The sequence below is a fragment of the Pseudorca crassidens genome, chromosome 12 (genome assembly GCF_039906515.1).
Source record: "Pseudorca crassidens isolate mPseCra1 chromosome 12, mPseCra1.hap1, whole genome shotgun sequence".
NCBI classification, from domain to species: domain Eukaryota; kingdom Metazoa; phylum Chordata; class Mammalia; order Artiodactyla; family Delphinidae; genus Pseudorca; species Pseudorca crassidens.
The window spans coordinates 25579492-25607216 of NC_090307.1; the positions used below are offsets into that span (position 1 = coordinate 25579492).

Genomic DNA, 27725 nt, shown 5'->3' on the forward strand with positions numbered 1-27725 from the left:
ACGGAATTGGAGGAAATTGGGGGACAGGGACTCTTCTACAGCCCTGCTGAGGCTCAGAGGCTGAGCCCAGCCTGCAGCCTGCCTACCTCCCCAACACTGCTGGTTACAACGAGCCTGGGGAAGCACATTTATCAGTCACCAAAGCTGGGGAAAGCGACAGGATTAAAGAAGGAGGAGGGTTTCTGCACAGCTAGAGGCTGTGGTTTTAGGTAATGCTGGGTGCATCTGTGGTAAACAGAACACTATTTGGAGTTAGAACACCTGGACACCACTGTCAGCTCAGCCCCTTGCAGTCTGTGTGGTTGTGGGCTTGAGCTCTCTGCACCTCAGTTTTCACATCTGTATACTGGGTATGACTGTCCTTTCCTATGTCCCAGGGTTGCTTTGAGGATCAGGAGGCACTGGGTAGGAAGCTCCGTGTAGACTGCAAGACACAGCAAAAGCAAAGGATTATTGTTATAACAGTTTCTATTTCTGTATTGCTTATAGACTTCCAGAGAACTTTCTCATCGTTCCTTACTTAATGTACAACAGCTGTGCGAGGTAGGCAGGGCCGATGGTAGTACTCTCACATACAGGTGTCTAAGGCTGGTTGATGGCTTGTCCGAGACCATCCCTGAGAGCTGGGGGTGAGGAAAGCCTGGACCCCAGTCCTCTCAACACAGAGACCACAGCTTTCTAGCTCACCTTTCATCTTTTTGTTTTTTAAACAATTCTTTTAAAAAATTTATTTATTTATTTATTTATTTTGGCTGCGCTGGGTCTTAGTTTCAGCACGTGGGATCTTCGTTGCGGCATATGGACTTCTTAGTTGTGACATGCATGTGGGATCTAGTTCCCTGACCAGGGATGGAACCCAGGCCTCCTGCATTGGGTGCGTGGAGTCTTACCCACTGGACCACCAGGGATGTCCCTCACCTTTGATCTTTTTCTTTTTTAACGACTTTATTGGAGTATAATTGCTTTACAATGGTGTGTTAGTTTCTGCTTTATAACAAAGTGAATCAGTTATACATATACATACGTTCCCATATCTCTTACCCCTTGTGTCTCCCTCCCTCCCACCCTCCCTATCCCACCCCTCTGGGTGGTCACAGAGCACCGAGCTGATCTCCCTGTGCTATGCAGCTGCTTCCCACTAGCTATCTGTTTTACTTTTGGTAGTGTATATATGTCCATTGCCACTCTCTCACTTTGTCCCAGCTTACCCTTCCCCCTCCCCATATCCTCAAGTCCATTTTCTAGTAGGTCTGTGTCTTTATTCCCGTCTTACCCCTAGGTTCTTCATGACCATTTCTTTCCCCTTAGATTCCACTTATATGTGTCAGCATACGGTATTTGTTTTTCTCTTTCTGACTTACTTCACTCTGTATGACAGACTCTAGGTCCATCCACCTCACTACAAATAACTCAATTTCGTTTCTTTTTATGGCTGAGTAATATTCCATTGTATATATGTGCCACATCTTCTTTATCCATTCATCTGTTGATGGACACTTAAGTTGCTTCTATGTCCTGGCTATTGTAAATAGAGCTGCAATGAACATTTTGGTACATGACTCTTTTTGAATTATGGTTTTCTCAGGGTATATGCCCAGTAGTGGGATTGCTGGGTTGTATGATAGTTCTATTTGTAGTTTTTTAAGGAACCTCCACACTGTTCTCCATAGTGACTGTATCCGTTTACATTCCCACCAACAGTGCAAGAGAGTTCCCTTTTCTCCACACCCTCTCCAGCATTTATTGTTTGTAGATTTTTTGATGATGGCCATTCTGACTGGTGTGAGATGATATCTCACTGTAGTTTTGATTTGCATTTGTCTAATGATTAATGATGTTGAGCATTCTTTCATGTGTCTGTTGGCAATCTGTATATCTTCTTTGGAGAAATGTCTATTTAGGACTTCTGCCCACTTTTGGATTGGGTTGTTTGTTTTTTTGATATTGAGCTGCATGAGCTGCTTGTAAATTTTGGAGATTAATCCTTTGTCAGTTGCTTCATTTGCAAATATTTTCTCCCATTCTGAGGGTTGTCTTTTCATCTTGTTTGTGGTTTCCTTTGCCATGCAAAAACTTTTAAGTTTCATTAGGTCCCATTTGTTTATTTTTGTTTTTATTTCCATTACTCTAGGAGATGGATCAAAAAGGGTCTTGCTGTGATTTATGTCATAGAGTGTTCTGCCTATGTTTTCCTCTAAGAGTTTGATAGTGTCTGGCCTTACATTTAGGTCTTTAATCCATTTTGAGTTTATTTTTGTGTATGATGTTAGGGAGTGTTCTAATTTCATACTTTTCCATGTAGCTGTCCAGTTTTCCCAGCACCACTTATTGAAGAGGCTGTCTTTTCTCCATTGTATATTCTTGCCTCCTTTATCAAAGATATGGTGACCATATGTGCATGGGTTTTTCTCTGGGCTGTCTATCCTGTTCCATTGATCTATATTTCTGTTTTTGTGCCAGTACCATACTGTCTTGATTACTGTAGCCTTGTAGTATAGTCTGAAGTCAGGAAGCCTGATTCCTCCAGCTCTGTTTTTCTTTCACAAGATTGGTTTGTCAATTCGGGGTCTTCTGTGTTTCCATACAAATTGTGAAATTTTTTGTTTTAGTTCTGTGAAAAATTCCAGTGGTAGTTTGATAGGGATTGCATTGAATCTGTAGATTGCTTTGGGTAGTAGAGTCATTTTCACAATGTTGATTCTTCCAATCCAAGAACATGATATATCTCTCCATCTATTTGTATCATCTTTAATTTCTTTCATCAGTGTCTTATAATTTTCTGCATACAGGTCTTTTGTCTCCTTAGGTAGGTTTATTCCTAGATATTTTATTCTTTTTGTTGCAGTGGTAAATGGGAGTGTTTTCTTGATTTCACTTTCAGATTTTTCATCATTAGTGTATAGGAATGCAAGAGATTTCTGTGCATTAATTTAGTATCCTGCTACTTACCAAATTCATTGATTAGCTCTAGTAGTTTTCTGGTAGCATCTTTAGGATTCTCTATGTATAGTATCATGTCATCTGCAAGCAGTGACAGCTTTACTTCTTCTTTTCCGATTTGGATTCCTTTTATTTCTTTTTCTTCTCTGATTGCTGTGGCTAAAACCCCCAAAACTATGTTGAATAATAGTGGTGAGAGTGGACAACCTTGTCTTGTTCCTGATCTTAGTGGAAATGGTTTCAGTTTTTCACCATTGAGGATGATGTTGGCTGTGGGTTTGTCATATATGGCCTTTATTATGTTGAGGAAAGTTCCCTCTATGCCTACTTTCTGGAGGGTTTTTATCATAAATGGGTGTTGAATTTTGTTGAAAGCTTTTTCTGCATCTATTGAGATGATCATATGGTTTTTCTCCTTCAATTTGTTAATATGGTGTATCACATTGATTGATTTGCTTATATTGAAGAATCCTTGTATTCCTGGGATAAACCCCACTTGATCATGGTGTATGATCCTTTTAATGTGCTGTTGGATTCTGTTTGCTAGTATTTTTGCATCTATATTCATAGTGATATTGGCCTGTAGTTTTCTTTCTTTGTGACGTCTTTGTCTGGTTTGGGTATCACAGTGATGGTGGCCTCGTACAATGAGTTTGGGAGTGATCCCCCCTCTGCTATGTTTTGGAAGAGTTTGAGAAGGATAGGTGTTAGCTCTTCTCTAAATGTTTGGTAGAATTCGCCTGTGAAGCCATCTAGTCCTGGGCTTTTGTTTGTTGGAAGATTTTTAATCACAGTTTCAATTTCAGTGCTTGAGATTGGTCTGTTCATATTTTCTATTTCTTCCTGGTTCAGTCTCAGAAGGTTGTGCATTTCTAAGAATTCACCTTTGATCTTGACATCACTTTGCTCACTCGCTTACACATCACTTCTTAACTTTGGTCACTTCCTCTCTTCTCTGAAGTTCAGCTCTTAGCATTACACCCTCTGAGGCATATTTTTACCTCCCGGCATGCTGCAGAGATGCCTACCAAGTCCTGGCCCGTCACTTCCTAGTGGAGGGACCCTTAAGCTGAACCTAGCAGGCCAAGTCGAGGTCAAATAGAGGTTAGGGAGGGGGCTAGGCAGAGGGCGGGCACCTCTAGCCCCTGACCTTCTGGCCTGCCAGGGCCCCTCAGGCTTACTGCAGGGGCTCAGTTCTCTGTTCTCTCCCTTGCAGCCTCGTCTGTGCTCTGCCAGACAGAAACCTGCCAGCGGGTAGGATCCTGGCTCCTGTGTCCCAGCCTGAGCTTGTCCTGGTACAGAGGTGAGGCCATGCTGGGCTGGTGGGAGGAATAGGAACATTTGGGGCTCCCCAGGCCCAGCACTTACTGCTGTGAAATCTTAATTGCGCCAATCAAAGTTTCCATTTAACCTATCTTCTTTTAGATCAAAATTGACTTAGCACATAATGGGCCATTTCGTTTAAAGCAACATCTCCACCAGGAATGGATGAAGAGCAGGAAAATAACGCCTTTCAGGGTGCAGCTGGGACTTTGGAAACCCCAGAACGCTTGTAATGTCCCCTTAGAGCACATCCCTGCCGAGAGTCCCTCCTTAAGCCGTGGTGAGATGCTCCCCACACTAGGGAAGCCCACTGGCTCCCAACCTGGTGGGATGTCCGTGCGGGAGGAGCAGTTTGGTTGGTGGAGATGCACAAAGCCACTTCTTTAAATCCAAGTTGCTGCGTCCCTCCTGTGCTGGCTGCTGGCTTCATCCTCCTCTCTAGTCTCCGCCTGCGTCACCAGCAAGAGTCTAAGGGCTTGTGAGCAGTAGTGACCCCCAAGGGCTTCCTGAGTCCATACCCGGAGTGAGCACCGTGGGGGACGTGAAGGAAATGTGACCCATGGCTTCTGTGCCAAATGAGCTTACATCTCATGCCCGTATATAACTGGAGGTGGCCATGTATATGTACATGTAAATTGGTTCAACTCTATGGAGGCAATATTAACAGGGAGAAGAACTGGATCATGAATGATAGGGATGGGAGGAAAACTCTTCATTCTATAGCCTTTTGTGTCATTTGAATTGTGAACAATATGAAGGTATTTCTATTTGTGTTCGGTGGAATACTGGTCCCCTGTAGATGTCCACGCCCCAATCCCCGGAACCTGTACATATGTCGCTTTACGTGGCACAAGGGTCTTTGCAGATGCGATTAAAGTTATGACCTTGAAATGGAGAGAGGATGCTGGATTATCCAGGTGGGCCCAATCAAGTCACATGAATCCCTAAACAGCAAGGAACCTTGCTTGGCTGTGGTCAGAGAGGGAGATGTGACTACAGAAGAACAGTCAGAGAGATGCCACACTGCTGGCTTCGAAGATGGAGGGAGGGACCCATGTGCCAAGGAATGCGGGCAGCCTCACAGAGCTTGCAAAGGCAAGGGAATGGATTTTCCCTTATAGCCTCCAGGAAGGAACACAGCACAGCCAGCACCTTGGTTTTAGGCCCATGAGACCCATGACAAGTTTCTGACCTTCAAACTGTAAGATAATACATTTGTGTTGTTTAAGTCACAGAGTTTGTGATCATTTGTTACACTGTTCATAGAAAGTTAATCTACTACTAAAACCAATTAATAAAATAGTTTTGGAAAGAAGCTCACAGTCTAATAGTTAGAGCGGACATGCACGGAGGAAACAGACACCAACTTTCAGTGGTGTGCTGGGTGGTGCAGACTAAATGTTGTGGAACCCAGCTCACTTCTTGGAGGACTGTGGGGCGGGCACTGTGCTACGTGCAGGGGCCACAAAATGAAAAAGACATGGTTGCTGCCCTGGGCGCGCTTCATGGCGTGTTTTGCAATATTCCTGCTCTCCACCCCCTTAAAACTGGCCTCCAGGATGAGTGCACTGTGTGTCCACCCCAACCCCACGGCCTGCCAGGCAGGGCATTTCTAGGTGCTTTGTCATCTTGGGCCCCGATGGCCTGGACTGTCCCTCCTTCCCCTGCTTGCAGCCAGTCGTCCTGCCTTGAATACCTCCAGGGTGGGAGAACCCACCACCTCGAGACTTGGCTCTGCTGTGGGCTTTCCTCCTAAAGCACTCAGCGTAGGCACCGTTTATTTCAGCATGACTCAAGGACCGGGTGACTGGGGTTTCTGCTTTGGGAGGTGGGTATCTCGCCTTCCCTCACGAGACCACGCACGTCCTCGTGCGTCTGTAGTAGTGTTAATTTGTTGCCCACCCATCATCTTGACGGGACCAAATACATAATAGTGACTCACTACAAACCTGTTGTATGAAGCAGCTGTGCAGCTCCTATCGTGTGTATCGGGTGGTTGGGAAGGATGCAAGAAACAAAAAAGGATGAAGGCTTGGTCTTTGAGCAGAGTTATAAAGAGAAAATGTATCATTGTTCTCTTCTGCTGGTTCCTTTGTTCATGCCCATTTTATACAGGAAATGAAGGGAAAACTGATTTCCTCCTTTAGTCCTCCCTCCCCTGTCATGTATTGCCAGAACGCTGTTCATCCTTGATTCGAAGAAGCCGCCAAGCTGCTTTTAGGTGCTTTGCAAGTCCTGCCAGCCACCACACTCAGGGCTGCCTCCAAAACCCCCCAGACCCAGCTGCCCTCTCCTTGCTTACTTCTGCTTCCTCCCCTCCCCACCCCCAGCGTCCTGTGTCCTAGGATCCGTTTCCCTCTTTGCCTTTCAAGGCTTCCTCTCCCGGCCAAGGCCAACGTCTATGAGTGTCTGAGCAGAGGTGGCAATGTGCACAGCTAGGTGACGCGCGGTAACTCTTGGAAACCGGCCCTCCCTGAGGGAGCAATCCTGCCGCACCATCTCAGCCTCTGCAGGAGACTCAGAGCAGTGTGTTCATGCTGGGAATGCATGAAATGCAGTGGTTTCACGTGGGGAGACAGCAGGGTCCCCTAGAGCAAAGCCCACCGGGAGCCACTGTTCTTGCACCCCTGAGGAGCCGTGGGTCAGCAGGGAAGTGTGGCGCTTGAGGGGCACAGGTTTGGGAATCAGGCAGGTGGGATTTGAATCCAGGCTCCTTGGTTGCCTACTCTCTCTAAGCCTCAGCTTACTCCTCTGTGGAAGTGGGAGCTGGACTCAGACGTGGGATGACACAGGTATGTCCAGAGTTGGGATTCAATTCTGAACCTGAGCTTGCCTTCTGATGTGGTCCCGGTGGTAATGTCGGCTCCGACAGTGTACAGACCCCCTCTGGGAAGACCAGACACCAAAGCAGAACTAGGTGCCAGCTCAGGGGTGCGGGTCGCTGATGAGAACGGACTTGACTTTCCATGGGAAACGCCTGGCTCTCGGGGGTGGTTGTTATTTTGTAAGGTTCATGCTGTTTTACTGTCTTGGCTCGTTTCCTTGCTGCCGTGCTGCTCCCCGGGCCAGACCCAGCAGGAATGCGGGTCTGCAGAGGCCCCTTCCCAGCACCCCCAGGCGGCATCTTGGTTTATTAGTCAAGCAGGGTTGGAATATCCGCCACGGCACTAACACGCCCTCTCAGCCTCTTCAACTCCTCCATCTCTTCCTGGGTTATCTATCACCTCACCTTTTTTCCTAGTACCCTTCCACACCCACCTCCAGGCCCCTTCCGCCCCCATTTCCTGCCCTTTTTCTTACCGACCTCAGCGTTTTGCAAACCATCTCCCGCCTTGGTCTCAAAGTGGCTTTAGTGGTTTTTCTTCTAGAAGCTTCCCCCTCCTGCAGCCTGGCTTTTCCATAAAGGCACCCTTTCAGAACTGCCCACTTCCAGGCTTGAAAACTCTGAAATTCCCTTTCCTAACCACAACCTGCAGGCTCTCTACGTTGTCCTCCCGAGAATGAGTGATGTGGTGGCCCGTCACACGCAGAACAGGAAGTGCACGTGTGCCAGGGGGCGTGGTAGGTTGGTGATAAATGTGGAGTTGACTGGCTCAGGTAGGAAGCTGGGTGTGCACAGGGGACAATAAGAGCTTGTTGGTGCAGCTGCTCCAACCTGGGCTGGAGGGGCAAAGGCAGAGGGCGTCGAGGTTTCGCTCTGCCTTGCCAGGGAGTGGAGGCGGGGGACAGGGATTGCTCTGCTAGATGCTTCTGGTCTAGGAATGAGCCTGCATCTGGCCTAGTGCCTCTGGTGGCCTCCTCTGAAAAAAAAGCCTAATTTGGGGACTTGTAGCGTCGCTTATGGGAAGAAGCAAGGCAAGGGCATATTGAAACTTGGGGATCAGTTTGGAAAAAAGAGTGACACCGGGGATGTATAGAGTTGGGGTTAAATTCTAAACCTGAGCTTGCCTTCTAGTCTGACCTGTGTGGAAATGATAGCAACTCTGATGGTCTCTAAACGCCCCCTCTGGGAAAACCAGCCAGCAAAGCAGAAATAAGTATTGGTTCAGGTGAGGGGGTCAAGACACAGATACTTCACTTATCCAGAGCTCAGCCTGCTCTCACCTGTCCTGTCAGAACATGGATCTCAGAGCGAGGGACGCGTGCCTGTGATCAGCGAAATGGCTGAAGCCATGGCTCCTTATCCTAAGACCACCACTCCGCCTGACCCTTGCTCAGAGCCCCACGGTCGCCCAGCCCAGGGGGCTGCACATTAGAAGTGGAGAAGCTTCTTTAGGCAGGCGTTCCTAACAGCTAGCATGACCTCTGGGAGCCTTACTGTGGGAAGGGGCAGATAGAAAAAGAGAGAAAATTGCAGCAGTCGGGACAAATCTCCTGACACAGGAGAGCATCTCATAGACATGCCAGAGGGCCCTGAAGACAAGGTTACATTATTTTCAGCACCTTGGCCACTGCAAATGCTTTGTGGAACAGAACTGGGGAAAGGTGTACACAAACAAATGTTAGGTTTTATTCTTTGCCACAAAAGGAAGAGAAGCATATAAATGTTAAAACAAAACAAAACAAAACTTCGTGCAGTAGGGCTAAAATGAAACACATTTTGTTGCTTGAAGGGGCAATGTTTAGTTGTCTAGAAAAGCCTTGTATGTGAAATATCTCGTCTGTGTTGCTAGATAAACAGTAAACCGTTATTCCTGTTGGCGTGATGGAGTGTTAGGACTGAAAGAGACCATGAGATTCTATAAACCCATTTTATAAAACCCATTTTATAACCCATTCTATAAACCCATTTTAAAATGTTTATAGGTTCAGAGAAGTGAAGTGGTTTGCCCAAGGTCCCACAGCCAGATGGTGGCAGAACGGGGTCTTGAACTTGGTCCACTAGAGTGCATACCTCTGGCAGGAGCAGGCCAGGCTGGGGCTGGGACCTCCTCCCTACCTCCAACCTCCCAGAGGTCAGAGTCAAGGCCTAGATGGGAGGCTGGGGGGCCTGAAACACCTGCCTAAGGACTAATTGAGGAAACACTGCACGGAATGGGTCGGGGGTCTGGGGGAATGGGTGGGAGTGCTGGTAAGCCAGGAGAGCTGGACAGAAGTCCACAGGGCAGGCTGGGGGCAGGGCATTGGAGTGGTGTAAACACGCCCAAAACATAAGTGAGCCTCTGGCGTCCCCCGGCTGGACAGTTTGCCTCCTATTCTAGAACAGCCTGACTCCAGGCACATCAAGAACTGGTTTGAAAGGCAGCTTACAGCCCGGAGATGGGAAACAAAGAAGAAAATGCCAAGCGCTCCTTTTAATCTTGCGGGAAACACAGCTCCTAGAGTCTGATTTTTGCTTTCGATTTCCTGTAAGAGAGGCCGAGAGGGCTCAGAACCCGGCCTGTCCAATGCAAACCCGCAGAAGCGTCTTGCTGAACATCTATCCATGGACTTCCTATTTTTACTCTTAATAACCGTAAGCTCAAGGTTACCAGGGTCTCCTTGTTGCTATAGTGAGAGGTGATAGCGCCAGCCTTCCAAAGCGCCGGACCCTTGGCTTAGAGGAAGAACAGAATCTGGGTTGCTTTATTTTTGGGCTTGACTGAGAAGGTTTAATGCACCATTTGCCAGCCCTCCCAGCAATAGCGTTTTGTGCTCAAAATACATGAAACCTCAATAACAGAAAAACTGACGATTTCAGGAAGTGGGTATCTGAGAGTAATACGGAAGGAAAATTTTAAATTACAAAAATGATAAAACTTCATTAAGAACATCTAGAAAATGACAACGAAATGAAAATACATGTGATTCTAATACCATAACACAGCTTTCATGGCCCTGAGCTGTCATCCGACTACAGTCTATCAGTTTTCTTAAATGTGCATTTGGCAGAGTTGAAGATTTAGTTGCGTATGTAGTGTGTGAATAATGGGTAGTCTGCTTTTTCAGTTATTATGTCATAAGCATCTTTCTGTGCTGCTGCATTATCTCAATAAACATTATTTTTATTGGTTGGGTAATGTCACGTCATTTCATATAATGGTCTCCTACTTTTCATCTTTGGTGTCTCTTGAATTCATGCTTGGTCTCCATCATACCATCTCTTTCAAAATTCTACTCCTTCTCTAATTTGGATAACTGGCCTGCCTTGTCTCTGTCCCCATCCCCCTACACACACACACACACACACACACACACACACACACACACACACACACACACACACACTAGGATTTCCTCCACTCTACAGTCTTGCTAATCAAAGGGTGGTCCCATACCAGTGGCCTGGACACCCCCTGGGAGCTTGTTAGAAATGCAGAATTTCAGACTCCAGCTGGGACCTACCGAATCTGAATCTGCATCTGTATTTTGACAAGATCCCCAGGTGATTCCTAAGCACATTGAAGCTTGAGAAGCACTGATCTGAAACACACATTCCCCACGCTCCAGGAGAGCATCCCGGCCAGGTGCGCAGCCTGCAGAGTGCAGACCCAATGGAGAGGGGGTTGGGAGTGAGTAGGTGAGGGCCAGCCAGACAGCCACAGGTGGTGGGCAGCTGTGGGCCAGGAACCTTAGAGAGGTTGCAGGAAGGAAGGAGGCCTGTGAAGGAAAATCTATAGAAGATACAAGATTGAAAACTGAGGGCTCAGTTGGCTAGGAGGGGCAGGAGCAAAACAACCAGCCCTGGCTCACTCCCACTTCGTAGGTGAAGAAGCTGAGGCACAGAGAAATGAAACTGCTTGCCCAAGGTCACCAGCGAATAGGTGGTGGAGCTGGGAGACCAGTCTGCTTCCAGAGCCCACACTCTTAACCACCCTGCAATGCAGTGGAGGGTAAACGACAGGAGGAAGAAAAGAATAAAAGGACGTTAGACTCCTACAATGAGCTGGGTAATTTTTCACTTCCTTACATATAATAACCACGACAGCCTTTGGATGTGGATATTCCTACCCCATGTTACAAATGAGAAGGTCCATTTGCACCAGTGATGAGCAGTTCCTGAGTTCACGTAGTTACTAACAGCTGAAGTCAGGATTTGAACCCAGGACATTTTGAGTCCCAAAGTGATGCTCTTTCCAAATTGCACACTTCATCCACAAGGCGTGGAGCTGCTCTCTGCTCTCAGAACAGCTTCTTTCCTTCTCCCCTGTCTCCTGATTTTATTTTATTTTTTTAGATTTGATGAAAGCTTAACCTTTAAAAGCATTTTTATTGGAGTACAGTTGATTTACAATGTTGTGTCAGTTTCTGCTGTACAGCAAAGGGAATCAGTTATACATATATCCACTCTTTTTTTAAAAATTTAATTTAATTTAATTTAATTTAATTAATTTATTTATTTTGCGATACACGGGCCTCTTACTGTTGTGGCCTCTCCCGTTGCAGAGTACAGGCTCCGAACGCGCAGGCTCAGCGGCCATGGCTCACGGGCCCAGCCGCTCCGCGGCATGTGGGATCTTCCCGGACCGGGGCACGAACCCGTGTCCCCTGCATCGGCAGGCGGACTCTCCACCACTGCGCCACCAGGGAAGCCCTATCCACTCTTTTTTAGATTCATTTCCCATACAGGTTATTACAGAGTATTGAGTAGAGTTCCCTGTGCTATACAGTAGGTCCTTATTAGTTATCTATTTTATATGTGGTAGTTTGTGTCAATCCCAGTCTCCCAAATTATCCCCCACCCTTTCCCCCCGGTAACCATAAGTTTGTTTTCTACATCTGTGTCTCTATTTCTGTTTTGTAAATAAGTTCATTTGTATCATTTTTTTAGAGTCCCCATATAAGCAATATCATATTTGTCTTTGTCTGGCTTACTTCACTCAGTATGAGAATCTCTAAGTCCATCCATGTCGCTGCAAATGGCATTATTTCATTCTTTTTTATGGTGAGTAATATTCCATTGCATATATGCACCACATCTTTATCCTTTCATCCGTCGATGGATATTTATGTTGCTTCCATGTCCTGGCTATTGTAAATAGTGCTGCAATGAACATTGGGGTGCAAGTATCTTTTCGAAGTATGGTTTTCTCTGGATATATGCCCAGGAGTGGGATTGCTGGATCATATGGTAGCTCTAGTTTTAGTCTTTTTAAGAAACCTCCATACTGTTCTCCATAGTGGCTGTACCAATTTACATTCCCACCAACAGTGTAGGAGGGTTCCCTTTTCTCCACACTCTCTCCAGCATTTATTGTTTGTAGATTTTTTGATGATGGCCATTCTGACTGGTGTGAGGTGATACCTCATTGCAGTTTTCTTTTTAATTAATTAATTTTGTTTATTTATTTTTGGCTGCATTGGGTCTTTGTTGCTGCGCACGGGCGTTCTCTAGTTGCAGCGAGCGGGGGCTACTCTTTGTTGCAGAGCATGGACTTCTCATTGTGGTGGCTTTTGTTGTGGAGCGGGGGCTCTAGACACATGGGCTTCAGTAGTTGTGGCACATGGGCTCAGTAGTTGTGGCTTGTGGGCTCTAGAGCGCAGGCTCAGTAGTTGTGGCGCATGGGCTTAGTTGCTCCATGGCATGTGGGATCTTCCCGGACCAGGGCTCATACCTGTGTCCCCTGCATTGGCAGGCGGATTCTTAACCATTGCGCCACCAAGGAAGCCCCCCTTGTTGCAGTTTTGATTTGCATTTCTCTAATAATTTGTGATGTTGAGCATCTTTTTATGTGCGTTTTGGCTATCTGTATGTCTTCTTTAAAGAAATGTCTATTTAGATCTTCTGCCCATTTTTTCATTGGGTGGTTTATTTTTTTGATATTGAGCTGCATGAGCTGTTTGTATATTTTGGAGATTAATGCCTTATTGGTTGCTTCATTTGCAAATATCTTCTCCCATTCTGTGGGTTGTCTTTTCATTTTGTTTATGGTTTCCTTTGCTGTGCAAAAGCTTTTAAGTTTAGTTAGGTCCCATTTGTTTATTTTTGTTTTTATTTTCGTTACTCTAGGAGGTGGATCAAAAAAGATCTCGCTTTGATTTATGTCAGAGAGTGTTCTGCCTGTTTTCCTCTAAGAGTTTTATAGTATCAGGCTTTACATTGAGGTCTTTCATCCATTTTGAGTTTATTTTTGTGTATGGTGTTAGGTAGGGCTCATTCTTTTACATGTAGCTGTCCAGTTTTCCCACCACCACTGATTTAAGAGACTGTCTTTCCTCCATTGTATATACTTGCCTCCTCTGTCATAGATTAGGTCACCATAGGTGCCTGGGTTTAACTCTGGACTTTCTATCCTGTTCCATTGATCTATATTTCTGCTTTTGTGCCAGTACCGTACTGTTTTGATTACTCTAGCTTTGTAGTATAGTCTGAAGTCAGCGAGCCTGCTTCTTCCACGTCCGTTTTTCTTTCTAAAGATTGCTTTGGCTATTCAGGGTCTTTTGTGTTTCCATACAAACTGTAAAATTTTTTGTTCTAATTTTGTGAAAAATGCCATTGGTAATTTGATAGGGATTGCATTGAATCTTTGGATTGCTTTGGGTAGTATAGTCATTTTGACAATATTGATTATTCCAATCCAAGAACATGGTATGTCTCTCCCTTTCTTTGTTTCACCTTTGATTTCTATCATCAGTATCTTATAGTTTTCTGAGTACAGGTTTTTTGCCTCCTTAGGTAGGTTAGGTATTTTATTCTTTTTGATATGATGGTAAGTGGGATTGTTTCCTTAATTTCTTCTTCTGATCTTTCATTGTTAGTGTATAGGAATGCAAGAGATTTCTGTGTATTAATTCTGTATCCTGCAACTTCATTGATGAGCTCTAGTAGTTTTCTGGTAGCATCTTTAGGATTTTCTATGTATAGTATCATGTCATCTGCAAACAGTGACAGTTTTACTTCTTTTCCAATTTGGATTCCTTTCGTCTCCTGATTTTAAAACCCCATCTCTGCCCAGGGACACATTCCCCTTGCCCGTTCATGGTAGGGACAAACACAGGGCAAGTTTCAGATATTTTCCTCAATCCTTAAAATTGTGAAATGCTTATGACTAGAAGGTACCTGTTGTGAATTTAATCCAACTGCCTCATTTTACAGTTAAGGAAACTGAAGCCCAGAGCGTTCAAATGGCTTGTCTGAGGTCACACAGCCATAGATCTGAGACTCTGACCCTGGATTCAGTGCTCCTTTCATGACTCTGGGCTGTATTTGTACCTGGTGTCCTGGGTGCCAAGGGTCTGTGCACCACCAGGGCAGCCAGCACTGGGCTGTCGGGTTGCTAGGTCAGTGCAAGTTGAGCCTTAAGCTTAAGGTGGAGGATGCAATGGATGAATCTCCATTTAAAAAAACAAACTGGGGCTTCCCTGATGGCGCAGTGGCTTAGAATCTGCCTGCCAATGCAGGGGACACAGGTTCGAGCCCTGGTCTGGGAAGATCCCACATGCCATGGAGCAACTAAGCCTGTGTGCCACAACTGCTGAGCCTGCACTCTAGAGCCCGTCAGCCACGACTACTGAGCCCACGTGCCACAACTGCTGAAGCCCGTGCACCTAGAGCCCATGCTCCACAACAAGAGAAGCCACTGCAATGAGAAGCCCACGCACCACAAGGAAGAGTAGCCCCCACTCGCCACAGCTAGAGAAAGCCTGTGTGCAGCAACGAAGACCCAATGCAGCCAAAAAATATATTAAAAAAAAAAAATGAAGAGTAACTAAAGAGTAAAAAATAAAGAGAACAGAGGCTTGAAAAAAAAAAAAACCCTAATAAAAATAATGTCTGCTTGTTAAAAATCCAAGCAGTGTAGAAGTGTGTCTGCAAACACTTGAAAGCACCCCCTCCCAGCCCTCCCCAGCCCACTCCCCAGGGGTAACCACTTAGTGCCGCCTCCAATGGCTTCTTAATTTTCATGCCAGCCATTGGATTTTGTAGGATCCATGCCACAGCGAGGCTATTTTTAACAAGCATCCCAGGCTTCAGGAGGTTGAGGAGAGGGGAAGAAAAAATATTCCATTTGTGTATTTTTAATCCATGTGCATTTGAGCAAGCAGTGGCTTTCCTGTCCCTGCTACCAAGGGTTTCAGGCAGTTGATTAGACTTTCTGGGTGCAGGGTAATCCTTTCTCTTGCCCTAACGAGGCTGGAAGGCCAGGGAGAGGTTCAGGTGATGTTTCTGGGGCTGATGGCTGTCTCAGCTGGCTGCCTCCTGATCCTGCCTGCCCCCAGCCCTCTCCTTCCGGGCAGCCTTGACAATCCTGGCTGGGTCTTCCAGAGCAGAGGAGGCCTGGGAACCTGACTCTTTGTGCCACGCTCATATTTAGAAATGTCTCCAGCCAGAGGTTGGCGTCTGTCCCGCTTGGGCTCTGGGCAGGGGGTGCAGTCACATGTGCTGCCTTTGAGTGGGCAGATTCTGAGTGGGCAACGGCCCGCTTTGAATATAAACACACTCCTTTTATGCCGAGGAGCTTTTATGCCGAGGCATCCGAGCCTGTGCTCTTGGTCACTGGGTGAAGGCAAGTGCTGGTAGCCGGATGGGCGACAGGGAGACGGAAGAAAGACGTCACAAGGCTTGAACTGGGCAAAATGGTGGTCGAGGAGGGGTCTCAGCTCCCAGCCCTCCACCGCCCCCCCCCAGCCCCGTCCCTATCTTTTTTTCTGCGCTCCTTCACCAGGTGCGCAGAGCACTGCCACTGCCTGAGTAGGAGGCCTGCTGCCCCATGGGGTTGCGGAGGGGTGTGGGCCAGACGGTGCCCCCACCTGGGCCTTCCTTTCTGCCCTGAGTTCCCCAGTGTACTGAGGGGTGGTCCTGGGAGGCTGTGTGGACTGGGACCGGAGTGCGGCCTGGATGTGAAGCCAGCTGCGGCAGAGTATTGCTCTGCCCGCCCTGTCTGTGAGCAGCCAGGCCCTCAACCTCTCCAGGTGGCACCTGCAAAACGTGTCCAGGATGATGTCATCCCTGAAGGCTCTTTCAGCGCCGACAGTGATCATTCTACAATTTCTTGCTCACTCTCCTTTTTTTCCCATGACAGTGCCTGACAACAGACAAAATGGACCAACCAGCCCAGCCTTAAATCATAGCCCCCTGGGTAACAAACATCATGCCTTAGCCCTATAAAAACTCTCCTTTCTTGTAAACAGTTCCTTGAAGGAGGGGCATTCTTGTTCATTCACTCATGCCTCAGGTCTCTAATGAACCCCTGCGAAGTGCTCTCTCCAGCTGCACAGCAGCTGATGGGGGCTTTCGGATCTCCTTACATAGCACCTCTCCACCCCTCTGCACGCCTGCCCTGGGGACCAAGGTGGCTTCCTTACTACATTCAGCTCTCTGGAGAGGACTCTGCCTTCCTGCAGTGGAATCCTCAGAGAGAACACAAATGCAATGGGATTCCCCTCCTACAGCTGATGCCAAGCCAGTGCCCAGGATGAAGCCCCTTGCACCTCCACTTCACCCTGCTCCATCCTTCCCTCCTCCCTCCACATCCCAGGGGAAGAGAGCTCCATGCAGTGGTCCAGAAGGCTGAAGAGATAGTCTCTTCGTATCTCCTATATAACTGACTGAATGCATGAGTGAATGAATGAATGAACAGATAAGCAGATAAGCAAGTGAGCAAATGAATGGAGGAACAAATGGAAACTCAATCTCTACTCCCAAGGAACTTAAAGTTCAAAGGAAAAGAGCCATGCTTGTAGCATGCTAGCACTGTGGGACTGAAGGGGACCCTAGGGATTGGACTCACCCCCTCTTTTTATGGTAAAGGAAATGCAGGCTCAGAGGTGGGAGGGGCGGCCATGCGATGCATGCAGCAGACCACGGAGGTCAGAGGATGGTGAAATCGCCCAGGGAGAGTGAGATCCCGAATCGAACACAAGGCTGCCCTACTTTCCCTCTGCTGCTGCCCTAAGTGTCCCGTCCTTGGGAAAAATTGTCTTTTCATATGGTTGAGAGTGGATGGCACAGTTTTTCTTGGAGGGTTAATTGTTTTGCTGACAGCACAGATAATTAGGAATGAGAATCCCGAGTGAGGGCGACAGCACCATCTGCTGTGAATATGTTTCAACCCCACCTTGCAGGAGGGCTCAGAAGGACTCCGATCCCCACTTTCCCACCCCCAGCAAAAACTGACGTGCTCTAGCTGTTTGCTTCCGGAGCTGCAGCTGCCAGGTGATCCTGCAGCCCATGGGACAGGCTGGTAACCGGCTTCTGAAGGGTGCAGTTTCTCCTTTCCCCACGGCATCTGGTGCACGTGTAGTAGGGCTCATGTCTTACTAGGTAGAACAAGGACCCCCTCCCCTTCCCCGGGGTGCCTGGGACACAGAGCGATGATAATAACACCAGGGGATGACTTTCCATTCTTCCCGTAGCCTGATGTTTTGAGGTGTGGTCCATTGGGCATGTGGGCCTGCACCGAGCTCCTGGCTGCCTTTGGTGTTTGCGTCCTTTTTCCGCTGAACTCCATACATTGCCACCTATCCTGGGTTTCCTGGCCTTTGGCCTGTGCTGCCTATTCTAGAAGGATCTCGGCCTGCCTTCCTGCCGGGTAGGAGTTTTCTAGGTTGTGACTTCTTCCTGGAGAGCAGAAGTAGAGCAGCGTTTGGAATCAAGCAGAGAATCCCATTGTCCAGGAGCAGCTGAGATCTTTCCTCGTAGGGCTGGAACTTCGCGGTGGCGTTTTTTCATTTTCATTATTCAGGAATATATCCCATATACAAAAGAGCACTGATGTGTGTATATGCTTTTAGAAGGTAATACCAATAACTGCTTTGTTCTTTCAGAGGGGCTTCTAATCCCCAGGGCTGCCTTGCCCAGCAATGCCTCGGAGGCCAGAGCTGTAAAGCCAGGTTGCCCTGGAGGCTCAGTGTCGGCACCCTGCCCCCCTCCCCACTCCCAAGCTGTGGCTGTTTATCACAGCAGCACCCTCTTTGCCTGAGCTGCTCCTGTCAGCTAGGGGCCTCCACATTCCTGCCTTCCCTGTTTATCACTCTCTTCTCTGTGTCTTCTTCGCCTAGACCCTCCCAGCAGGGGAGAAACCACAGGCTCCATCCTCCTCCTGTTCTCTCTTCTCCCCATCCCCCCACAGCAGGCCAAGCATGCCTCTGTTCCCGTCATCCTCCCCGCTCCTACCGACCCACCATTCCCCTGACGTGGTAGGAAATTAACCCAGGGCCAAGGGGCTTGCTGAAAAGAATGATAACTGGGAGTCAGAAATGCCAGTCTTGACTCTTTCACTACCTTCCTGTGGGATCTTGAGTGAGATTTTCAACCTTTCTGTGCTTTTGTTTCCTCATCTCTAAAACAACCTTAAAAAAAATACCCCTTTATGTCACTACTGTGAAACCACATGGGTTCAGTGGATGCCAAAGCAGCTTGAAGGGTATAAATCAGGGTATGTGTGTAAGACATTGTCATTGTTAGGCTTACAAAATCCATGGGACTCCAGGTCCCTGCCTCCCTTTGCTACCCTCATCCCTGTCCATGGTGCTCCCCCTTTCCTGCAGCGCTGGATGCCCTGGTGGACACTCTCCACCTGCCACAGCCCCTTCTCAGCCGTGGGCCCACTGAGGCCCAGAGGACCCCGAGGTTGGGGTGGTGCTCAGGGTCACAGCTGTCTGGGCAGTGGCCCCGGGAGCTGGAGGCCATGCCTGGTCAGAGATGCAGGGCTACGGCCAGTGTGGCCCCGGTCTCCAGAACCCAGGAGATCTGCGTGCTGAGGCGCGGCTTCTTCTCGTTGGGGCCCCTTCCTACCTGCCCCCTGCCACCCCCGAGTGTGAGCTGTGGTCTTGGCTCTGAAATGTGGTCACTCAGCAGAGCAGTGTCTGTGTCCCTCACCCAGCGAGGTTTGCATCTGTACCCTTGTCTCTCACTCTGAGCGAAGGGCTGTGAAAGGAGGCCACAGGTGGGTGGCCTTCCTGGAGCCCCCAAACCACAGCACACTGGAAGCCTTGTCCCAGGGCCTGGGCTGTAAGAGTGGAGGCATGTCCCTGGTAGACATGGCCTTGTTCCTTGTGGGTCTCATTGGTGGAGGGAGGACACCCAGGTCCTTCCTCTTTCCTGGGGCAATGAGGTTCTGTTGGTGGGTATGAGCTAAACTCTGAATGGTGGGTAGGATGAGTGACTGAAGGTGGGTCTTTCAGGCAGATGAAACGACATATGCCAAGGTAAGGAGATAAGAATGAGGGGATGTGTGTGTTTGGCACACGCATGCTGAGGCTTGGGGGGTAGGGTTGGTGGGTGGCACATTGGCAGTGAAGTCCCTAGCTGAGGTAGACTCTGTATAGTCACCTGGAGTTACAAGATCTAATAATAAAGAGAGAGAGAGGAAAAAGATGGCTGGAAAGTTCTAGAACAGCTAAAACTTGGACATGTGTCTCTGGCCCTGGTAGGTCACAGGGACCTTTGTTCTTCCTACAGGTCTCCTCTGAAGCAGCTGGGAACTCAGAAGGCCTCACTACCCATGAGGAGTAGGCCAGCCAGGAGAGCAGTAAGGGATGGCATGAAGGCCACCAGGGCCTGAGGAGTGAGCGCAGCCTGCAGCTCGTGGGACCTGGAGCCTCCAAGTCGGGAGACTGTATCCCCGGGGAGACTCACGAAGAATTGATACTTCGGCGCCAAGTGACATGTCCACGGTGTGATGACAGGTAATGAACCTGAGGTTCATCAGTCCTTTCTGAATGATGCGTGGCAGGTAGGAGAATCTCTCAGCCTGCAGTAGACGTAAAATGTCAGCTCTTGGGAGGACAGCCGTGCAGACAAAGCAGCGTGAGGCCTGGTAAGATAATAGATGGATGCTTCATAGTTATTAGTTCCTGCCCCAAGCTCTTGCTGCAGCTAGGCGCCAGCAGGTTTAGCATCAGGTGGGTTCACTTACTATACCTTATAGGAAGGCCTGATGCCATATGGATGTGGCCCCTCTTGTTTGAAGGCCTTAGAGTAACAAATCAAGAAGTCATTATTTCCCATCAGCTCCCTTGGGAAGCAGGGCATGGATGCCAGTGGGGAAACACAGGCAGCGAGGGGTGCAGGACCTCTTTCATGGATCAGTGCTACCTAAGGGATAGACCTGGAGGCCTTATTGTCTGAGAAGGCTTCTGGGTTGGGTCAGATCTCTTGAATGACGGGTGAGGTGAGGGGTTGGTATTTCTTGTAAAAAAGGAAATAGGGACTTTGTGGCTGCCTTCGTCCCTCCAAGGATGCCAGGGCAAGTAACAGATGACCAAGGCTGACTTGGGGAGGTCATGGGTGGCGGTCTGGAGAGCACAGGTGGGGGCTGGCAGACACCCTGGGTCTAGCAGGTAATCTGAGGAGGTCAGCCAAGGCAGAAAGCATTGAGAAGGTCCCCAGAGCTTGGAGGGCAGGACCCTGAGGCTGGAAGGACCAGGGTCCAGTGGGACTGGAGACCCCGAAGATGAGCTCTGACGTAGTGGAGGGCCTGTTCCATTGGCCATCTGGTCGCCACTGTGTGTGTCATCCTGGGTACCACTCTGGCGATTTCCGCCATGGGGAAAACGGCAGGCTGGGGCGGGAGCAAAAATAGCTTGGGGCCTTGGGAAACTGACCAGGGCAGGGGGAGAGGGCCAATGACCTGGGGCAGGAGGCCCAAGAGGGTGTGGCAAATTCCATTCCAGTGCAGGCCAGTGTCAGGGTCCACAAAGCCAAGCCAAGGAGTGGGGAGGGGCAGAGCATTAGGACTTCTGGGTGGCCTTGTTCTAAGTCAGGAAGAGAGAATAAGATGAAGAAGGAATCCAGAAAGCTGAGCCCAGCTCTAGGAAATGTCTCAGCCACAGGTACCAGGTGGGCCCAGGACTTGGCTCCTGTCTATATGAACAAATGGCAGGGGAATCGAGCTTTGGGGACCCTGGTGAGGATAGTTAGGAGTCTGGCTAGGCCTGGAGGGAGCTGGTATCTTCACAGTCTCCTGGGGCTAGCTGTGTCCCCGGGCACCCTAGACCCTAGTGTACCAGCTCTGGGCTATTCTCAGACCCCCACCTCTCAGTGGAGCAGGCAGTCTGTGCATTTTAGGCTTGACTGGGGACCTGGGCAGGGCTGACCCTGTGGGCCCTCGTGATGGGAGGTGATGTGGGGGCAGGAGGAGGTAGAAGAGGCCCAGCCCTACAGGTGGGTGGGTGAGGACTTAGCCTAAGGAAGGTAAGGGGCAAAATACTTTCTGATTAAGTCAAGAAAGAACAAAGGGTTGAATCTAGAAGTTTCTTAACCTAGTTTCCCAATATTTACCGAGTACCTATTTTGTACTACGTGCAAACGTGCCAGACATACAAAGATGTATGAGGTATGTCTGCTCCCAGGGGAGGGAACATGGGGCAGAGGAAAAAACATGGGAGTGGAGACAGATCTGGGATTCTGGGAGCCTCAGGCTCCTGTCTTCAAAATGGGGACAAGACTTTCTCACTCACAGGCTGGTTGGGAGAATTAAATAAAATGAAACATGAAAAACATTTAGCACAGCAGCTGGCACCATAGTAAGTGATCAATCATTTAGTTTTCTTCCATTGTTCTGCTCTTGGAGGAGCTTATGGTCTGAGAGGGGAGGGAGCAAAGAAGGCTGGGAGAAACGCATCCCAATTCCCAGGGCTTCTGATTGTGACCAGGGTTTGAGGCCTGGGCTTTGAAAACCTGGTTCTCGGCATTCCTCTGGCCGTGGAAAATGTAGTTTAAGGTGGATCCGAACACTCAGAAATGCTGATTGCCTGTGAGTGCTGCGGCAGTTGCTGGGCCTGGGGAAGCTTTCTGGGCACTGCGTAGGATGGAGGGAGGGAGGGGTGGGTCCAGGAATTTACAGACGTGTTGAGAAGAGAGGACATTCTCGGAATGCTTGGAGAGTCTTGCCTCCTGGGCTTCCAGCGCTGCTCTAGGGAGTGTGGGGCAGGATGAGTCGGGTACAGAAACCGAGGCAAGACTTGGGACCTGGAGCAGGGCTGCCCAGAGAGACTGAGCATGAGCCAGTCTCGTGGGATTTTCAGTTTGAAGCAAGTGAAATTAATTGTAATAATGTTTCATTTAACTCAACATGTCCAAAGTATTATCATTGCAACTTGGAGTGAATATAAAGATTATTAATGAGATAGTTTATATTCTTCTTTTCGTACAAAGTCTTCGAGGTCCAGAGTGCGTTTGATACTTACAGTTTATCTCCGTTTGGACCAGCCACATTGCAAGTGCTCAGCAGCACCTGTGGCTAGTGGCTATTCTATTGGACAGCTTAGGTCTAGAATTTAGAGCATCTTTGCCCAGGGGCACCCAGAGGCCAGGTGTATCCTGAGCTAGACAACAGGACTTACTATTCTGTCCTCTTCTCATGACACATCTGAAATGAATTCCTGGGGAAACTGGCTTGAAGAATCAGAGATGTCTTGAATCGCTTGTTCTGGATGGTAACGTATGTTCTCTAGAACCAGCCCTGGCTGCAGGTCTTCCCAGCTGGCCTCAGATGCCACCACTTACTGGTCCCGGGCTGACCCCAGGCAGTTCCCAAAGCTGTCTGAGCTTCAGAAGCTGCATTGAAAGTGGCACTAAGAATGTCTGTTTTGCTGGGTAACTTTGAGGACTAAATGAAATAATCATTACTCTGTGACATTCCACGTCAAGAAATAATGCTTTTTATTTTCCTAAATTAAATGAAAACCGGGTTGAGTTCCCTATGGGCTAAGTGTGGCAAAAGTGTCCTAGCAGGAATTTCTGTAGTTCTGTTTCTACCCTTCTGTTGCATGAGGACTGTGGGGCTTTGTGGGGCAGGACAGATGGGCAGGGGGTGAGCCTGGACCTTGGCCCAGGGGGGCTGCCTGTGGCCCTCCTTATCCAGAGCTGTGTGGTCACCTGGAGGAGACAGGTCCTGCAGGCAGCTTGTGCCCCTGTGTCGGCTCTGCCGTAGAGAAGGCGGGGGCCCCCGGGCTTTCATCTCTAGAGGATGGACACCACCGTGGCATTGTGTTTCAGTGGGCCGAGGGGGTGCCGGCCACCCGAGGACCCATCACCTAAGCCATCCCAAGTGTCTTGGGACCCGACCCAGGCACCCTACTCGAAAAGCTGCTTGTCCTTCATCCCCTTTCTCTCCTGTCTCCCAGCCTCAGCCTTTGAAACAAAGGCCCATCCCTACCTTACCTGCCTCCTTTCTTTACCAGCCATAAAAGTACAGATTACTCCCTGTGAGGGCCAGGGAGCCTGCTGTCATAGACATGGCTGCTCCTTCTGGGCTTGGGAGAGGGTACTTTTTATTACTCTGTGAATGACATCTGCCCCAGTCACGGGCTCCCAACAGCAGCAGAAAATAGTAATTGCTACGTATGTGTCCTGACACATGTCACTGGCATAAGGTTGGCACTCCACAAAATCCAGTTCCCCTAAGCCCAGCCCCACCTGAGGAATGGGTTAAATAATTTCTGCCTTTGGCGTTTTTCTGAGACTCAAATGAGATAGTGTATGTGAAAGACCTGCATACAATTATAAAATGTTATTAAGACTCTTAATTCCCTACCTGGCGTGGTTTCTTGGTTGGGAGCTGGGTTGATTCTAAACGTGCCCTTCCACTTGGCATCACGTGGCAGGTTGGGCCATCATCACGCACTGTCCTCCCATCCGTGGGCCCCGCTCAGTGCTCCCCTGGGGGTTCCTCCCTGCCGGGTGAGCACCTCTCAACTAATAATCCTTTGTCTCCTGTGTGTCAGTGGCAGGTTTCCCTGACATCCTTAGTTTTCTTCAGCCTGTTGTGTGGGGTCTCTAACTCATCCCCCTGAGTTTGGAATCTGCCCTAGATTATCAAGGTTATCAAGAATGTTCCCAATCCATCTTTTCTGGGCGTGCGGGGAGAGAGGCCTGGAGCTAAGGAAGGGTTCTCTTCACCTGCCTGGCTTGGATTTGGTGAGAATTCTGCGATGGGAAAGGAGGTTTGAATAGAGTGTCTGCAGGTAGATCCCCTGTCCTTAGGGCTGGGGTGGAGGGAGCAGGGTAGGGAGGTACAGGTCGGTGATGCAAAGAGTAACCGGGTGTCAGCCATGCTGGAATCAGTGCAAAGTCTATAGACGAATGGGAATTCTCCAGCCCTGGGGACTGAAATGACATTTTCAAGGTTGAGTCAACATCTAATTGTGTGAGGTTGCGTCAGTAGTCCTTGGATGCTCACCGCAACCGTCTGTGGGTCCCTGTGTTGTTCCTCCCCCCGGGGGCAGCTGGCTTCTGCTTCCTGTTCCTCTCCTGGGCCCTGAGCTCTCAAGGCTGTCACGAATCCTAAGAGTCCTCCAAAGCAGTGTCATTGTGACTTAGCATCTATTTTAAAAGGTAATCTATGGCGCATGTGGGGGACGATGAAGAGGGAGTGTCATAAAATCAAGCATATTTAGGTAGCGATATAGTCTAGATTCTTTCTAAGTTTGCTTTGTGACCCTGTACACATCTCTCAACTTCCCCGGGCCTTAACGTTCTCATCTGTTAAATGAGCATGAGAAAGTGCCCTGCAATGATTTAATGCTGTTGCCAGGCACACATGCATTCAAAAAGCAAGAGGTGCTATGAATTTTAATCACCAAAGAGTTGATAGTATTATGGCAACCCCCTTTTCCTCGTCAAGTCTAGCAGTGTGTAATTCTGCTCTTCAAAATTAGTCTCTTTATTGCTTCCTGGGGGCCCACAGGGAACAGCTTCTGATATATCACCTTAAAATTTTGCAGCAGGGAGAGGCGGAAAGCCACATTGCCCTTGACTGACAACCTTCATGTTGGTACTTGACAATTTTAATTTTTCATGATTCCTCTGATAAAAATAGTGCCTGACTAAAAACAAATACGTTTGTATTTTCCATCTCCTTAATTAGTTTCTAATTTGGGGGTTCTTATTAGCTTAAAATCATCTCGCTGAAATGGTCCTTGGATGATAAAAAATGTGAAAACCACAATCAATTCTAGAGACACCCTGCTATTTAATTATGCTGATTGGAGCACTAGGGACCCCTGGCAAAACGAACCTCTCAGAATAAGCATGATTTGTGTAATTTGGTTTTTAAAAATTTTGGATGCATATTTATCATGTTCAGCTATGTGTTCTTGTTCTCCTTGAGATTCTGACTCATCTTCTAAGAGATGGGTGGAGGAATCCATGGGCTGTGGAGACCTTGGGACTCCCGCTAAGCCCATGGAGTTGCTGGTAGCACCTGGCCAGAAGGGAAGACAGGGTCCCTGGCTTGTCTGGTCATTTAAAAGTGTCTTTTCTTTATTAAAAAAAAAAAAAAAAAAAAGGTAAAAGGTCACCCAGAGATAGCCTAGGAAAGGATAGGCTGATAGAATTTTGGAGCTGACGGTAGTAGAGGGTCCTCCATGAAATCCCAGGCTAGAGATGTATCTAGAACCAAATTCGAGAATGTGATACGACTTTGGAGATACTGGGAAGACCTAGTTGCTCAAAAAGATATATCCCCCCAGCATCCAAAGCCATGGATCAATGTTAGCTTTGCTAAAAGTGGACCACCAGATGTGATGTGACGGGAAGGACACAGCACCACCCAGGACACTTTCCCACCATAAAGCTGAACATAAAACTGCTCCTGCCTAGGGCTTCCCTGGTGGCGCAGTGGTTGAGAGTCCGCCTGCCGATGCAGGGGACATGGGTTCGTGACCCGGTCTGGGAAGATCCCACATGCCGCGGAGCGGCTGGGCCCGTGAGCCATGGCCGCTGAGCCTGTGCGTCCGGAGCCTGTGCTCCGCAACAGGAGAGGCCACAACAGTGAGAGGCCCGCGTACCGCAAAACAAACAAACAAACAAACAAAACAAAACAAAAAAAACTGCTCCTGCCTGTAAATCTAACGACCACCTTGTGCAGAAGCTGGAGGAACATGGGAAAGCCCAGCACAGAGAGGCCGCCACCAGATCCAAAACGAGAGGGCTCCTCAGGACAAATGCCCTGTCTTCCCAACAGGAGGTCCAGGGGAAATAATGGCGAGATGTGAGGGAATTGTTACAGATTTAGAGTCTTAAGAGATATGCCAACCGAATGGCCTCTGTGGGTCCAGTTTGACTCATGACTCAAGTCTACTTTGACTCTATTTGAGAGAATCAAGGAGGTTAGGGACAGGCTGTGCGTTAGATACCTGGGAATTATTACTATTATTTTTTTTTATTTTTATATTTAAAAAATCTTTTTAACATCTTTATTGGAGTATAGTTGCTTTACAATGGTGTGTTAGTTTCTGCTGTATAACAAAGTGAATCAGTTATACATATACATATGTCCCCATATCTCTTCCCTCTTGCGTCTCCCTCCCACCCTCCCTATCCCACCCCCTAGGTGGTCACAAAGCACCGAGCTGATCTCCCTGTGCTATGCGGCTGCTTCCCACTAGCTATCTGTTTTACGTTTGGTAGTGTATATATGTCCATGCCATTCTCTCACTTTGTCCCAGCTTACCCTTCCCCCTTCCCATATCCTCAAGTCCATTCTCTAGTAGGTCTGCGTCTTTATTCCCGTCTTGCCCCTGTTATACCCAGGAATTACTGTTAATTTTTTTAGGGTGTGTAATACTGTAGCAGTGTTACATACTGAAGTATTTACAGATGATGTCTGGGATTTTCTCTAAAATATTTTAGATAAAAAAAGATGAAGCAAGAACAGATGGCTGAATATTGTTGAAGCTGGTTTGGTAATTGGTGATGGGTATGTGGGGACTTATTATGCTCTTCTGTTTTGTGTGTATTTGAAATGTTCAATAATAAAAAGTAAAATAATAATAAATGTCCTTACTGGTTGGCTGAGCCCTGAAATTTCACAATTAGAGCTTTCTTCATCTAGCTTAAGCCTTTCTTCGTCCATAATATACAGCTTCTCCTGGGAACATGATTTACCCTTTAGGAAAGTAGCAGTGAGACAGTAGAACATTTCCCCAGTTCAGGATACTGTAGGTGTCCCATGCAAAAGGGTTCCAGGTGAGGTAAGTTTGGAGAAGGTTGCATTGAACTAAGCCAAACAGGTTTCTTCAGAACGTCGGCTATACTGTGAATGGATGTTAACATGTACTGTGCATCTCGCGGAGGGGGGGAGTGGTGGTGCATAGCAGTGCCATGTTCCCCCAAATAATTTGTCATGTGCTTCAGAGGAGACAGAAACTTTCAGCTCCCCTAAGGATAATCAGGAAGGTCAGAAACCTGGGTTCCAGAGCTGTTTCTATTTACTAACTTGTCATTGGTCAATCACTCAAACTTTCTAAGTCTCAGTTTTCCTACGTGTAAAATGACCTTCATATCACCTGCCACTCACCTTCCAAGATTATGAAAGGGTCTCGTGCAGTATAAAGCCCAAGACCAAAGGTTAAATTGTGTGATTATTATTTAGTGCCATTTTCTGAAACTCGGTCCACAAATGTTTGCTTGGAGACTCCTGGCTCTGTGTATAGGTGTGGTCTAACATCACCCAAGGGATAGACTATCCTGGGTGTCACAAACTTAAAAGGTACAGAGGAGGTAAAAACAAGTTCTCTGCCCTTTGGGAGCTCACGACGGAACTGGAGAAGCAGTACAAATAAACAGTGACGGGGCAAAGCCATCTAACCCTAGT

At 48.0% G+C, this 27725-nt stretch overlaps 1 protein-coding gene across 6 annotated transcripts in view; it reads left to right on the forward strand.

The window, feature by feature from the left end:
• ZBTB7C (zinc finger and BTB domain containing 7C) overlaps positions 1–27725 on the forward strand; it is a 378357-nt gene that overhangs the window by 65997 nt on the left and 284635 nt on the right. For 4 of the 6 annotated variants that reach the window (XR_010933041.1, XR_010933039.1, XM_067699155.1 and 1 more), the window contains exon 2: positions 19586–19812. The exons of the other annotated variants lie outside the window; for them this stretch is intronic. The gene's annotated coding sequence lies outside the window, so the exon portion shown is untranslated. The remainder of the gene's footprint in view (positions 1–19585; positions 19813–27725) is intronic. 6 annotated transcript variants of the gene reach the window in all.